The sequence below is a fragment of the Gossypium hirsutum genome, chromosome A11 (assembly GCF_007990345.1).
Source record: "Gossypium hirsutum isolate 1008001.06 chromosome A11, Gossypium_hirsutum_v2.1, whole genome shotgun sequence".
NCBI classification, from domain to species: Eukaryota; Viridiplantae; Streptophyta; class Magnoliopsida; order Malvales; family Malvaceae; genus Gossypium; species Gossypium hirsutum.
The window spans coordinates 101,691,699-101,705,948 of NC_053434.1; the positions used below are offsets into that span (position 1 = coordinate 101,691,699).

Below are 14,250 nucleotides of genomic sequence, written 5' to 3' on the forward strand. Positions count from 1 at the left end.
TTTGGGAGTTCAAGTAGAATTGAAACTAGTAAGGGGGAGAAATTTTGACTACACTCTCTCTCAATTTTGAATTTTTCCTGCTAGTGTTGGCAGTTTTTTGCTTCTAGTTTTCTCCCTGTTTTCGTCTTCTGGCTTTTTAGTTTCTCCGTTCTTTCATCCGTTGCTTTCTTCTCTCCTTTTTCCCCTTTTGTTTTCTTTGATTCCTTTTTCTGAAGTTCCGAACGTGTTCTATTTAGCTACCCTAGCCGAAACATAGCTGTTCCTACCCAAAACCTTTGACTTGGCCATTGGTTTCCCTTCAACTGTTTTGTCGACTGTTCTTCCTTTCCTATCTTCTCTTCACGGAAATTGTGTGAGGTTTGTATTTCGATTATACTCTCTCCTTCTTTTCAAATTTGCCTTATCTCGCGATAACGTTGTTTTTTCCTCATTTGTCGATCTTCTATTTTTTTCCACTTTTCCGGTGTAGTGAACAAAGGGTTCCATTTTATTCTCCCTTAGCCGAATCTTCTGGTTCTCTACTCGCGTGGTTGGTAAGTTTGAAATTGTTTGATTCTAGTTTTGTTAGCAAATATTCGTGTAATGGACTATTTCTATCTTATGTGAAGTCTAAAAATCTGAGGTCAGCCAATCGGTGTTCTCATATTGCAGAATTGTCTTTTCGTTCTAAGGTAAGCATGTCGTTGGTCTTCTTGGGAATGCCCTTTTTGTTTGTATTAATTGTGTATTGTTTAAATCAACTAATTGGCTGGCGAATTGGTTAATATTAGGTGCAAGCCGATAAACTGTAAGTTGTACATATTTTTACCCCATGTTTAATGCATTTTATGGATGGTTTTCCATTAGAATTGGTGAGTTAGATGCTCCTAATGCCTTAATTTCATGTTTTATACTTAGGAGAGCATAGAAGAGCGAAAGGAACGAGAAACGAGCCAAAAACAAAGAAAATGAGCCAAAGTATGAAATCAACACGGGCTGGACCTCCTCACACGGGCAAACCACACGGTCGTGTCAATTTGGTACGCTCGAACATAGCCTGAAGTAATCGAACACAGCCCAAGTTAAGTCTAATTCGGAAAAGGCCACTTTGGAGGGTTTTTAGGCATTCCAAAGCCTATAAATACACCTTAAAGGAGCAAAGAAGAGGAGACGGAGAATTGGGAGTAAGGAATTACTCCAAGGAAGCCGATTGATCCATCTCGGAAGCCGGATTCATCATCAAGACTGAAGATCTCTCCTCAATTTCCCTTTAGGAGTTTTGATTTTCTTTATGTTTTGTATTCTTTATTCTTCTGAGATATTTTCCTATTTAGTTATGAACTAAACCCCTAAATACCTAAGGGGAATGAAACCTAAGATGAATCTTGTTATTATTTTCTGAATCGTATGATAAATATTTAACTTGTTCTTAATTATGTGTTCTTAATTCTTGTTTTGATATCCCAGGATACTGGTTCAAGACACGCTCTTATTCAGAGGAGGAATAGACCCTATCTAAGAGTACATTTGTCATAATTAAGCGGAGTTGATTGTGCGCCTAGAAATAGGGTGACAAGATTTTTTCGGATTAGGGTGAAACCTAATAAGAGGATCCATAGATCGAGTTAATGCAACCCTAAAGTGTTAATTAGAGAAAAGTCTCAGTTATTCAATCTAGGGATTAGACGTTATTATTCTTGAATAGGGATAGTAACATAACTTAGAGATCTCTACGGAACAAGTTAAATGAATAAATCGTCCGATTCGGAGACAGAATAACAAGTAAAGTCTAGGTGGATTTGTCCTTAGGTATTGTCTCAAGTCAATCGATTTTTCCAAAAGCAATTCCCCAATTCTGTTCTCTGTGCGATCTTAGTTTTAATAATTAGTTTAATAATCAAACCCTTTTTATTCTAAGGCTAGATAATAAAAAGATAGTTATTACTAGTACTTTTGGTTCCCCTGGGTACGATATCCCGGTCTTGCCATTACTATACTATTTTTCGATAGGTGCGCTTGCCTTTTCATCGTGATAATAGTTAGTCTAGGTTTGATCTTCAGTATAAATATTTATTACTTGTTATGAATCACGCGATCAAGTTTTTGGCGCCGTTGCCGGGGAACTGAAATATTAGGAACACTAAATTTTTATTACTTGAGCCATTTATTTTTCTTGCAAATTTAATTTTATATTATTTATTAATTTACTTTTTCTTTCTCTTGGCAGGTTTTATAGTTTATGACTAGAAGAAATCCGTCGGGACCACTACTTTTTGATGAAGAAATTGATCATACAATTCACAGAAATCAAAGAGAAATAAGGCGCGGCTTACGATACACGGAGAACGAGCAAAAAGATGAAACTCAACCCCAAACCGAAGAGATGGCCAAAAACCCAGGCAATCAGTTACCTCCTGCAATTGCTGCTAACCAAAATCCTACTCCACGTACTATATATGACTATGCTAAACCCTCTTTAACAGGAACTGAGTCTATTATAGTTAGACCTGCTATTGCTGCCAATAATTTAGAACTAAAACCTAACACAATTCAGATGATACAGCAGTTTGTTCAGTTTGATGGTTTACAGGATGAGGATCCCAACATGCACTTGGCGAATTTTCTTGAATTTTACGATACATTCAAAATCAATGGTGTTTCTAATGATGCCATTCGTCTTTGGTTATTTCCCTTTTCACTAAGAAACAAAGCTAAACAGTGGTTGAACTCGTTACCACGAGGGTCTATCACTACTTGGGAACAAATGACCGAGAAATTTTTACTAAAATATTTTTCGCCAGCTAAAACGGCTAAATTACGTAATGATATCTCTTCTTTTGTACAGATGGATTTAGAAACACTTTACGGTGCATGAGAGAGATACAAGGATTTACTGAGAAGGTGCCCTCACCATGGGTTACCACTTTGGCTTCAAGTACAAAAATTCCACAATGGCTTGAATCCCTCGACTCGGCAAATGGTTGACGTAGCTGCTGGCGGAACCATCAACATCAAAACACCGGAAGATGCCTATGAATTTATAGAGCAGATCTCACTGAATAACTATTAGTGGCAAGTTATGAGGATAAAGCTAACGATAACAGCCAGCGTCTATAACATTGATTCAGTCACCATGCTCTCAAATCAGGTAGAACTTCTCAATAAAAAGATTGATAGTTTTCTTGGTTCTACGCAAGTACATCAAGTAATGAGGTGTGACTCAAGCGGAGTAGGTGTGCATACAGAATACCAGCCCTTCAATCCTACAACTGAAGAAGAACAAGTCAACTATATGGGTAACAATAACTTTAGATCTCGAAATAACCCATACAGTAATACTTATAATGCAGGTTGGACGAACCAGCCAAATTTTTCTTGGAGAGGTCAAGGAAATCAAAAGCCACAAAATCCTCAAGGTTTTCAACAGCCACATTATCAATAAGAGAAGAAACCAAACCTTAAAGAGATGCTTTCTAAATTCATCTCGATGTCAGAAACCCGTTTCCAAAATACCGAGACAGCACTTAAGAATCAACAAGCAAGATCCAAGGACTCGAAACTCAGATAGGCCAACTGTCCAAACTAATCTCTGAACGACCACAAGGTAGCCTACCAAGTAATATTGAACCTAATCCGAGGGAACACCTCAATGCAATTAGTACTCAAGATACGGAAGGATTCATTGCACCTGAGCCAGAATTACAGCAAGACAACGCGATGAGCAAAGGACGAGAAGAGGTAAACAATAATGATCCCAAACAGGTAAGAATGAATCATACACCTCATGTGCCATATCCTAAAGTGATGACGAAAGATAGAACAGAAGAACAATTTGGTAAGTTTGTCAAACTCTTAAAAAAATTACATATTAACTTACCCTTTATTGAAGTTCTATCGCAGATGCCCAACTCAGCAAAACTCTTAAAGGAACTTCTGAGCAATAAAAGAAAATTAGATGCTACATCACATGTGGAACTCAATACAGTTTGCTCAGCTATTCTAAAGAGTAAGCTACCAAACAAATTGAAAGATCCAGGGAGTTTTACAATTCCTTGCTTAATTGGTAGTTTGTCTATGAATAATGCTTTAGCTGATCTAGGGGCAAGTATAAATGTTATGCCATATAAAATGTTTAAACGACTAGGTCTCGGTAAACCCAAATAGACTAGGATGAGCATACAACTGGCTGACAAAATAGTTAGATTTCCTAAGGGAATTATTGAAGACGTTCTCGTTAAAATTGATAAATTTATTTACCCAGTAGATTTCGTTGTCTTAGATATAGATGAGGATTATTAATGTAGCAACTGCCAGAACCATTATTAATGTAGGCACAGGTGAGCTAACACTTCGTATAGGTGACGATTTCAGTAACACTCCAAGCAAGCGACTCAGTCAAAACCTCTAAGACTCAAGATAATGTTATAAAAATTGTCGCTGATAAAACTAATATTCGATCGTCCTTGCAAGAACCTCCTCGAACCAAGACAACAGAGACAGTGCGCTACTATCATGAAAAGAACAAAGACATCCATGAAGAACGAAGATTATGGATAGAGGAGCTAAACGAATGGCGAGAACACAAACTGAGAACACATGATAAACTGAAACTACGTAAAAACAAGCCCGATGCCTCTCCTAATCAACTTAAGGTCGGTGATACAGTCTTACTAGATAACGTTGATCCTCACATTGTCACTACCACACCAAATGAGGAAATCCCTCTTACGGTACTTAGTATTTTTCCATTAGGTACAGTGAAGGTGAGTCATCCCAAGTTCGGCACTTTTAAGGTAAACAACACCCGTTTAAAACCTTATTTTAAAATTAACAATAGGAATGAGGAGTATGAACTCCTCGAAGCACCATGATCATTCAACGGAGAGGTAAGTCAAGCTTAGACTATAAATAAGCACTTCTCGGGAGGCAACTCGAGCACTAACAATATTAATTTCTTTCAATTTTGGTATTTAGCTCCTAACTTAAATCTTGAATACATGTGTTTTCTGCAGAGACACGACCAAGTACACGGGCATGTGTAAGGCCATGTGAAAATAGGGCAAAAGGTTTCCCCAACACGGGCTACCATTAAATGCCACGGCCGTGCAATATGGCCATGGTCAAGCTTGCCAAAACAACACGGGCAGGCGACACGCCCGTGTGGTAGACCCATGGTTGAAACTGAGAAACTAGCACGGGCGTGAGACATGCCTGTGTCTACCACTCGTGGTCGAACCTGTTAAATTAACACAGGCGTGGGGCTTTCATACACGGGTGTGGGAGAAACAAACGAAGCTAGACACGGCCATGCGACACGGCCGTGATCACTAACATGCTCGAGGCACACGGGCGTGTGTCTAACTTCAGTCACACCAAAATAGTAAAAACGCGAAACACACGGGCTAAAATTGGGGCACACGGGCGTGTCCCATTGTTGTGACAGCCCAAAATTGACCCTAGTCGGGAAGTGGTTTCGGGACCGCTAAACCGAGTCACCGAAATGTTCGAATGTGATATTTATGGTCTAGAATATGTAATTATGAATGTGTGAAAATTTCAAGCTTCGATTTAGTCGATTGCATGTGAGTTTTAGTAAATAGGACTTAAGTGAGAAAATTTTGAAATGTGATAGGTCAAAGCATAAGGACCTATTAGTGCATGTTGAAAAAGGGGGGACTTGCATGTCAATTTCCCCCCTCTATTAGTAGTGGCCGGCCATGACAAGCATGGTAGACCAAGTGTGATGGGCAAGAACATGTCATAAACATGTTGAGTTAGTGTTTCATGGGAAGTATGGTAAAATAAGGAGCATGGGCATAAAATAATGAAGGGAATATGATGGAAACAAAAAAAAAGTGTGCGGTTGTTTCCCCCCCATTGCCATGAGTTAAAGAAAAGAAAAGAAAAATTTTGTTCATCCTTTTTCATCTTCTTTTGGCCGAAAATTCTAAGGAAGGAGGAAGGAGTTCTTGCTTCATGTTTGGTTTGGAAGAGGATTAGGAGGAGGTTTGGCCATACTTGTATCTAGATCAAGGTATGTTTGAGGTTGTGCCATGAGATTCATGCATGTTTTTTTTAGTTGCTAGCTTGAGTTCTAATTAGCCCATGGTTCAAATCTTTGCTATGTCATGGGGATGATATTCGGCCTAGGTGGATTTTGTATTAATGCCATTGCATGCTAAATATAAAGCTTGTTAATGATGCATGTGATGGTGGATTGATGATTCTTGAATCTTCTTTTTAGCATTTTTGAGTGAGCACATATGTGCATTGGTTGCTAGATGGAGAAGAATCGGCTAGCAAGTTGTGTGCTAAGGCCGAATATAATTTTTGTATATTAATGAGTAATGCATGTGTTAAATTGATGGAAAGGGAGAGGATGCTTTACTAGTGTATATATGTGTGTATTAGCCAAGTTTTGAACTTGAAACAAAATGGTGTTTAGTCAATACAAGTGACCATACTTGTAGAATGTATTAAGTGTTGCAATCGGCCCCAACATAGACATGCATATTCGGCCATAGGAAGGAGATTGGTGTTGCATGTATTCTGTCAGAGGCAAGCATATTGATGCTTTTGTCTTGGCTCAGAAAATTCGGCCAAGGGGGAAAATTAGCCAAAATGTTGAGTTTGATTCATGATTCCTTACATATGTGACTTTAATGTCTAATGTATAAATATGGGCTAAGTGCCTTGTGTTCCTCTTTTCGATGCTCAAATGATTAAATCAATTTATTTGTTTAATTAAGCTCAAGAGCAAAGGGGAACTAAATCCGATAAAGGGAAGGAAAAAGTGGTCGAATAGCTATCGGAATCGTTCGACAACATCCGAGGTAAGTTCTTGAGTAAAAGAGCTTAAATTATGATTTGATTAGATCATGTTTTATGCAAATCAAAATCATGCTCTTTGTGTGTGGCTATTGAGCCAAAATTGCAAGAATGATAAGTGTCTTATGTTCGAGTTTCGCTAACGAAAATGAAATACGAATGTGCCATGATTTATTGTTAAATGTGCATGGTTATTTGAATGATGTCCGGGCTAAGTCCCGAAGGCTTTGTGCTAAGTGACCATATCCGGACTAAGATCCGAAGGCATTTGTGCGAGATACTAATTTTGGGCTAAGCCCGAAGGCATTTGTGCGAGTTACTAAATCCAGGTTAAGTCCCGAAGGCATTTGTGCGAGTTACTATAACCAGGCTATGTCCCGAAGGCATTTGAACGAGTAGCTATATCCGGTTAAATTCCGAAGGTACGTGATTTGGGAATGAATGATCTTGCTGTAAAAATTTAGTTAATACGCTTGAAACATCCCAACATTAAGGTATGTTTCGTATGTGCTTTGAATTAGTTGAGCCCTTACAAATAAGTATTCGCTCAGTTGATAAATGAGCTATCGGCCTTTGGCTAAGTTGATCTTTGTGTATGAATAAAAGGGTTGGTAATGTGAAGTAAGTATGATATTGAAAAATTGTGCATATGAAATTATCCGTTTAGCTACATGAATGCTATACTTTTGTTGTGCTTGAATCCCTTGCTCGAAACTTACTAAGCATAAATTTCTTACTCCGTCTCCTTGATTCTCTGTTTTATAGATTTTGGTTCTCCAGCTATCAGACTCGAGATTTTGAAGTCGAAGTCGCCCACACTATCAAAGCCCCCCCCTTTTGGTACAATTTTGGTTGAACTTCGAAATGGCATGTATAGGACTACCCTTTTTGTTGTGGGTCATGGACCCTTTGGACTTGTATAATTTTGGATAGCCATGCGAAAATGGCTTATATATGTTTGAGCATAATGTTATCATCATTTGGTATGGATATGGTTATTGAGAGGTGTGGATATGCTTAACAAGGATTGGCCATGGGAATGGTTAATCACTATCATAAATTGTGCTATTTATGCTAAAAGGGCTAGTTGAATCATGGAAACTATGAAATAGGTAAAGTCTACCTTAAAGGCAGATGCTGACAGCAGCAGTGATGTAGATTTGGAAAATCACTAAAAATAGTAGGAAGGGAATTAAATAGTGAATAAATTATGTAAATGAACCTTGTTGAATCTATTTTCATAGGAAAGTAACGAAACGGTCATATGGACAGTATGTTAAGAGATATTCAGGTTCTCGTGAGACAGGGCTAGAACGGTTTCTGGATTTCCTGTTCCAACTTTCGAAATTCATTATAAATCAACCAGAGACAATTAGGAGTCATGCCATATATGTATAGATTCCTCTCTAAGTCTAGTTTCTATAGAAACAAACGGCATCAGTATTGAAGCCCTGTACAAGGAGATATCCAAGTCGTAATGCGCAAAGGTCAGTGTAGTCAATCCATGTAACATGGGAGACTTTCACTAATAAACTGTACTAATTGGCCCAACCAAAAATTCTAGAAAAAATATGTAGATGGGCATATGAGTCTAGTTTCGGGGAAAATTTACGGAACTGGATTCCGAGTTTCTGAACTCAAGATATGATTTTTTAAGCGACTAGTACGCAGATTGGCAGTGTCTGGGAAATTTTTTTATAAGTGGTTGAAAGTCTGTTAACACCTCGTGTTCGACTCCGGTGACGGTCTCGGGTTCGGGGTGTTACATTTGATTAGTATCAGAGCTACGGTTTAGTCGATTCTAGGACTACCGTAATGCGTTGGGTCTAGCTATACATGCCATTTTATGTGATTATTTGATAGTGTGGTGATTTCTGACAATTGTAAATGTGTTTATTTATAGTAATGGATCCCGATCCCGACCGAGCGGTAGCTGATGATCTTGAGAGTGTAGCGCCCGCTCCCGCACAAGGGACAGCGCCGGCGGACTCTCAACCTAATGCTAGTAACCCGAATGATGAAGCAAGACAAGCTTTCTATAGCGTGATGAATGATTGGTTCAACCAATACATTCGAATTAATACGGCTGTTCCACAACCTCCATTCCCGACTAAAACCAACCCCGCACCTACAATACCTCCGGTAACTGACCAAATAAGGTCAAATAAGCCCCCAGTTGACAGAATCCGAAAACATGGGGCTACTGAATTTAAAGCTACGGATAGCGACGATGCCGAGCAAGCTGAATTTTGGTTGGACAACACTATCCGGGTACTCGATGAGCTATCTTGTACACCCGATGAATGCCTAAAGTGTACTATCTCCTTGCTACGCGATTCTGCCTACTATTGGTGGAGTACTCTGACTTCTGTTGTGCCCCGAGAGCAAGTAACTTGGGAGTTTTTCCAAACTGAGTTTCGGAAAAAGTATATCAGTTAGAGATTTGTTGATCAAAAATGAAAGGAATTTCTTGAGCTTAAGCAAGGTTCTATGTCAGTTACTGATTACGAGCGAAAATTTGTTAGACTTAGTAGATACGTTCGGGAATGTGTTTCGTCCGAGGCTATCATGTGTAAACGCTTCGAGGATGGGCTGAATGAAGATATAAAAATGTTCGTGGGCATTCTTGAAATACGAGAGTTCGTAGTACTTGTCGAGCGAGCTTGTAAAGCCGAAGAGCTTAGAAAAGAAAAACAAAAAGTTGATGTGGGAACTGGAGAGTTTCGTAAAAGATCCTCGGGAAAGTCTCTTCAACAGGCATCGAAGAAATTTCGAGATGATGTGGGCCGGTCTAGAGGCACTTTGGGCCTTTTTAGACGAGATCGTGATCAACCTCCTGTGGGTACACGAGGCACTTCGGTCGCCAGTGTTGGGAATGAACGTCGAGACAGAACGAAATGTCGATATTGCGATAAATGGCATTCAGGGAGTTGTAGATTCCCCGACCGCTCCTGTTACAAGTACGGATCAGTTGACCACTTCATTAAAGATTGCCCGAGGTTGTCTGAACAGAATGTAAATCAGAGTGGGAAACCGGGTGCTACCACTGCTCGAGGTAGACCATCTGGAAATACGGGCAATGCTAGCGGTGGTCAGAGAGGATCTAGAGATGCTACGACCAGATCCGAGGCTCGTGCGCCTGCTAGAGCTTATGCTATACGTGCCCGCGAGGATGCTTCTTCGCCTGATGTTATTACCGGTACTTTTACTCTCTTTGATACTAATGTAATTGCTTTGATTGACCCCGGTTCTACTCATTCTTACATATGTGAAACCTTAGCATCCAGTAAGACTTTACCTATTGAGTCTACTGAGTTCGTAATTCGGGTGTCAAATCCCTTGGGTCGTTACGTGCTTGTCGACAAAGTGTGTAAGAAATGTCCCCTAGTAATTCGAGGTTCCTATTTTCCGGTGGACTTGATGCTTTTGCCGTTTGATGAATTTGATGTTATTCTTGGTTTGGATTGGTTGACCGCGCATGATGCGGTTGTGAATTGCAAAAGCAAGACTATTGTTTGAGGTGCGCAAATAACGAGATGATCCGAGTTGAGTCTACGGACTTAAAGGGGTTGCCAGCTGTAATATCCTCAATGTTGGCCCAGAAATATGTAAGAAAAGGGTGCGAAGCATACCTTGCGTATGTACTTGATGGCAAAGAATTAGAAAAGAAACCTGAATCTGTGCCGGTGGTTTGTGAATACCCGGATGTTTTTCCTGAAGAATTATCGGGTTTACCACCTGTTCGGGCGATAGAGTTTGGTATTGAGCTTGTACCTGGGACTACACCGATTTCGATAGCTCCGTATCGCATGGCACCAACCGAGTTAAAAGAGTTGAAAGCTCAGTTGCAAGAATTGACGGATAGAGGTTTCGCTCGACCAAGTTTCTCACCTTGGGGTGCACTAGTATTGTTCGTGAAAAAGAAGGACGAAACCATGAGGTTGTGCATTGACTATCGTCAACTGAATAAAGTAACGATAAAGAATAAATATCCGTTACCGCGTATTGATGATTTGTTTGATCAACTAAAAGGAGCCTCAGTGTTCTCAAAAATAGATTTGAGATCGGGCTATTATCAGTTGCGAATTCGAGATTCGGACATACCCAAAACTGCCTTCAGAACGAGATATGGTCACTACGAATTCTTAGTGATGCCGTTTGGACTCACTAATGCCCTGCGGTATTTATGGATTTGATGAATCGGATCTTCAGACCATATTTGGATCGGTTCGTAGTTGTGTTCATTGATGACATCTTGGTCTATTCAAGAGATGAGACCGAACATGCTGAGCACCTGAGATTAGTGTTGCAAATTTTGCGAGATAAGCAGTTATATGCTAAGTTCAGTAAGTGTGAGTTCTGGTTAAGAGAGGTTAGCTTCTTGGGTCATGTGGTATCCGCATCGGGTATTCGAGTTGACCCGAACAAAATTTCAGCCATACTTAACTGGATACCTCCGAGAAATATTACTGAGGTTCGGAGCTTTTGGGACTCGCCGGTTATTACCGACGATTTGTCAAAGGTTTCTCGATGATAGCCACACCAATGATGAAGCTACTTCAAAAGGATGTTAAGTTCGAATGGACGGAGAAATGTCAGAAAAGTTTCGATCAACTGAAAACTTATTTGACTGAAGCTCCAATTTTAGTGCAACCCGAATCAGGCAAAGAGTTTGTCATTTATAGTGACGCATCCCTACTTGGGTTGGGTTGCGTATTGATGCAAGAAGGTCGAGTGGTGGCCTATGCGTCGAGACAATTAAAGCCACATGAGAAAAATTATCCGACCCATGATCTTGAACTAGCTGCCATCGTATTTGCTTTAAAAATATGGCGACATTACTTATTTGGTGAAAAGTGCCATGTATTTTCGGATCACAAAAGTCTCAAATATTTGATGACTCAAAGAGACTTAAATCTGCAACAAAGACGTTGGCTTGAGTTGTTGAAAGATTATGAGCTTGTCATTGATTACCACTCGGGAAAGGCTAATGTGGTTGCGGACGCCTTAAGCCGGAAATCATTGTTTGCTTTACGAGCGATGAATGTGCACTTGTCTGTTCTACCCGACAATGTGTTAGTAGCTGAATTAAAAGCCAAACCATTATTGATTCATCAAATTCGTGAAGCCCAGAAAATTGATGATGAATTGGTTGCAAAACAGGCTGAGTGTGTTCCGAACAAGGAATCGGAGTTTCAAATTGATGATGATGATTGTTTGAGGTTCAGAAGTCGTTTGTGTGTTCCAAGGAATTCGGAACTCATTTCGATGATTCTGAACGAAGCCCATTGTAGCCGAATGTCAATTCACCCGGGGAGTACGAAAATGTACAACGATTTGAAACGTTGGTTTTGGTGGCATGGTATGAAACGAGACATCTCTGACTTTGTTTCGAGATGTTTAATATGTCCACAAGTGAAAGCAGAACATCAAGTGCCTTCAGGATTACTTCAGCCGATCATGATACCCGAGTGGAAATGGGATTGAGTCACAATGGACTTTGTGTCCGGACTGCCATTGTCAGCAAGTAAGAAAGATGCGATTTGGGTTGTTGTCGATAGACTGACTAAGTCAGCTCACTTTATCCCCGTGCGTACGGATTTTTCATTGGATAAACTAGCTGAATTGTACGTTTCTCAGATTGTGAGATTACACGGGGTACCTATTTTTATCGTGTCGGATAGAGATCCGAGATTCACCTCACGATTTTGGAGGAAATTGCAAGAAGCTTTGGGTACCAAGCTGCATTTTAGCACTACTTTTCACCCCCAAACCGATGGTCAATCAGAGCGGATAATTCAGATACTTGAGGATATGTTAAGATGTTGCATCCTCGAGTTCAGTAGTTCATGGGAACGGTATTTACCTTTGATTGAATTCGCTTACAACAATAGTTTTCAATCGAGTATTAAGATGGCACCTTACGAGGCTTTGTACAGTCGTAAATGCCGTACACCATTGTTTTGGACCGAGCTCGGTGAAAGTAAAATTTTCGGAGTTGATTTGATTAAAGATGCCGAATAGAAAGTAAAGGTAATCCGTGAAAGTCTGAAGGCAGCCACAGATCGTCAAAAATCGTATGCGGATTTGAAACGAAAAGACATTGAATATCAGGTGGGAGATAAAGTGTTTCTTAAAGTTTCGCCTTGGAAAAAGGTACTCAGATTTGGCCGTAAGGGCAAGTTGAGCCCGAGATTCATTGGGCCGTACGAAATCTCCGAACGAGTTGGTCCGGTTGCGTATAGATTGATTTTGCCCCCTGAACTTGAAAAGATTCACGATGTCTTTCATGTTTTGATGCTTCGACGTTATAGATCTGATCCGTCACATGTGATTAATCCCTCAGAAGTTGAAATTCAGTCTGACTTGAGTTATGAAGAAGAACCGATTCGTATCCTAGCTCGTGAAGTGAAAGAGTTGCGAAACAAAAGGGTTCCGTTAGTTAAGGTGTTATGGCTCAAACACGGGATCGAGGAAGCTACTTGGGAAACCGAGAGCTCGATGAAAGAACGATACCCAAACTTATTTACCGGTAAGATTTTCGGGGACGAAAATTTCTTAAGTGGGGGAGAGTTGTGACAGCCCAAAATTGACCCTAGTCGGGATGTGGTTTCGGGACCGCTAAACCGAGTCACCGAAATGTTCAAATGTGATATTTATGGTCTAGAATATGTAATTATGAATGTGTGAAAATTTCAAGCTTCGATTTAGTCGATTGCATGTGAGTTTTAGTAAATAGGACTTATGTGAGAAAATTTTGAAATGTGATAGGTCAAAGCATAAGGACCTATTAGTGCATGTTGAAAAAGGGGGGACTTGCATGTCAATTTCCCCCCTCTATTAGTAGTGGCCGGCCATGACAAGCATGGTAGACCAAGTGTGATGGGCAAGAACATGTCATAAACATGTTGAGTTAGTGTTTCATGGGAAGTATGATAAAATAAGGAGCATGGGCATAAAATAATGAAAGGGAATATGATGGAAACAAAAAAAAAGTGTGTGCTTGTTTCCCCCCCATTGCCGTGAGTTAAAGAAAAGAAAAGAAAAATTTTGTTCATCCTTTTTCATCTTCTTTTGGCCGAAAATTCTAAGGAAGGAGGAAGGAGTTCTTGCTTCATGTTTGGTTTGGAAGAGGATTAGGAGGAGGTTTGGCCATACTTGTATCTAGATCAAGGTATGTTTGAGGTTGTGCCATGAGATTCATGCATGTTTTTTTAGTTGCTAGCTTGAGTTCTAATTAACCCATGGTTCAAATCTTTGCTATGTCATGGGGATGATATTCGGCCTAGGTGGATTTTGTATTAATGCCATTGCATGCTAAATATAAAGCTTGTTAATGATGCATGTGATGGTGGATTGATGATTCTTGAATCTTCTTTTTAGCATTTTTGAGTGAGCACATATGTGCATTGGTTGCTAGATGGAGAAGAATCGGCTAGCAAG

The 14,250-nt window shown here is 39.9% G+C and overlaps 1 non-coding gene across 1 annotated transcript; it reads right to left on the reverse strand.

Moving 5' to 3' along the window:
• Positions 1–2,791: 2,791 nt before the first annotated feature.
• On the reverse strand, positions 2,792–2,898 carry LOC121210574 (small nucleolar RNA R71). Its single transcript, XR_005905689.1, has one exon. It is a non-coding gene; the product is annotated as a small nucleolar RNA R71 (small nucleolar RNA).
• Positions 2,899–14,250: the final 11,352 nt, after the last annotated feature.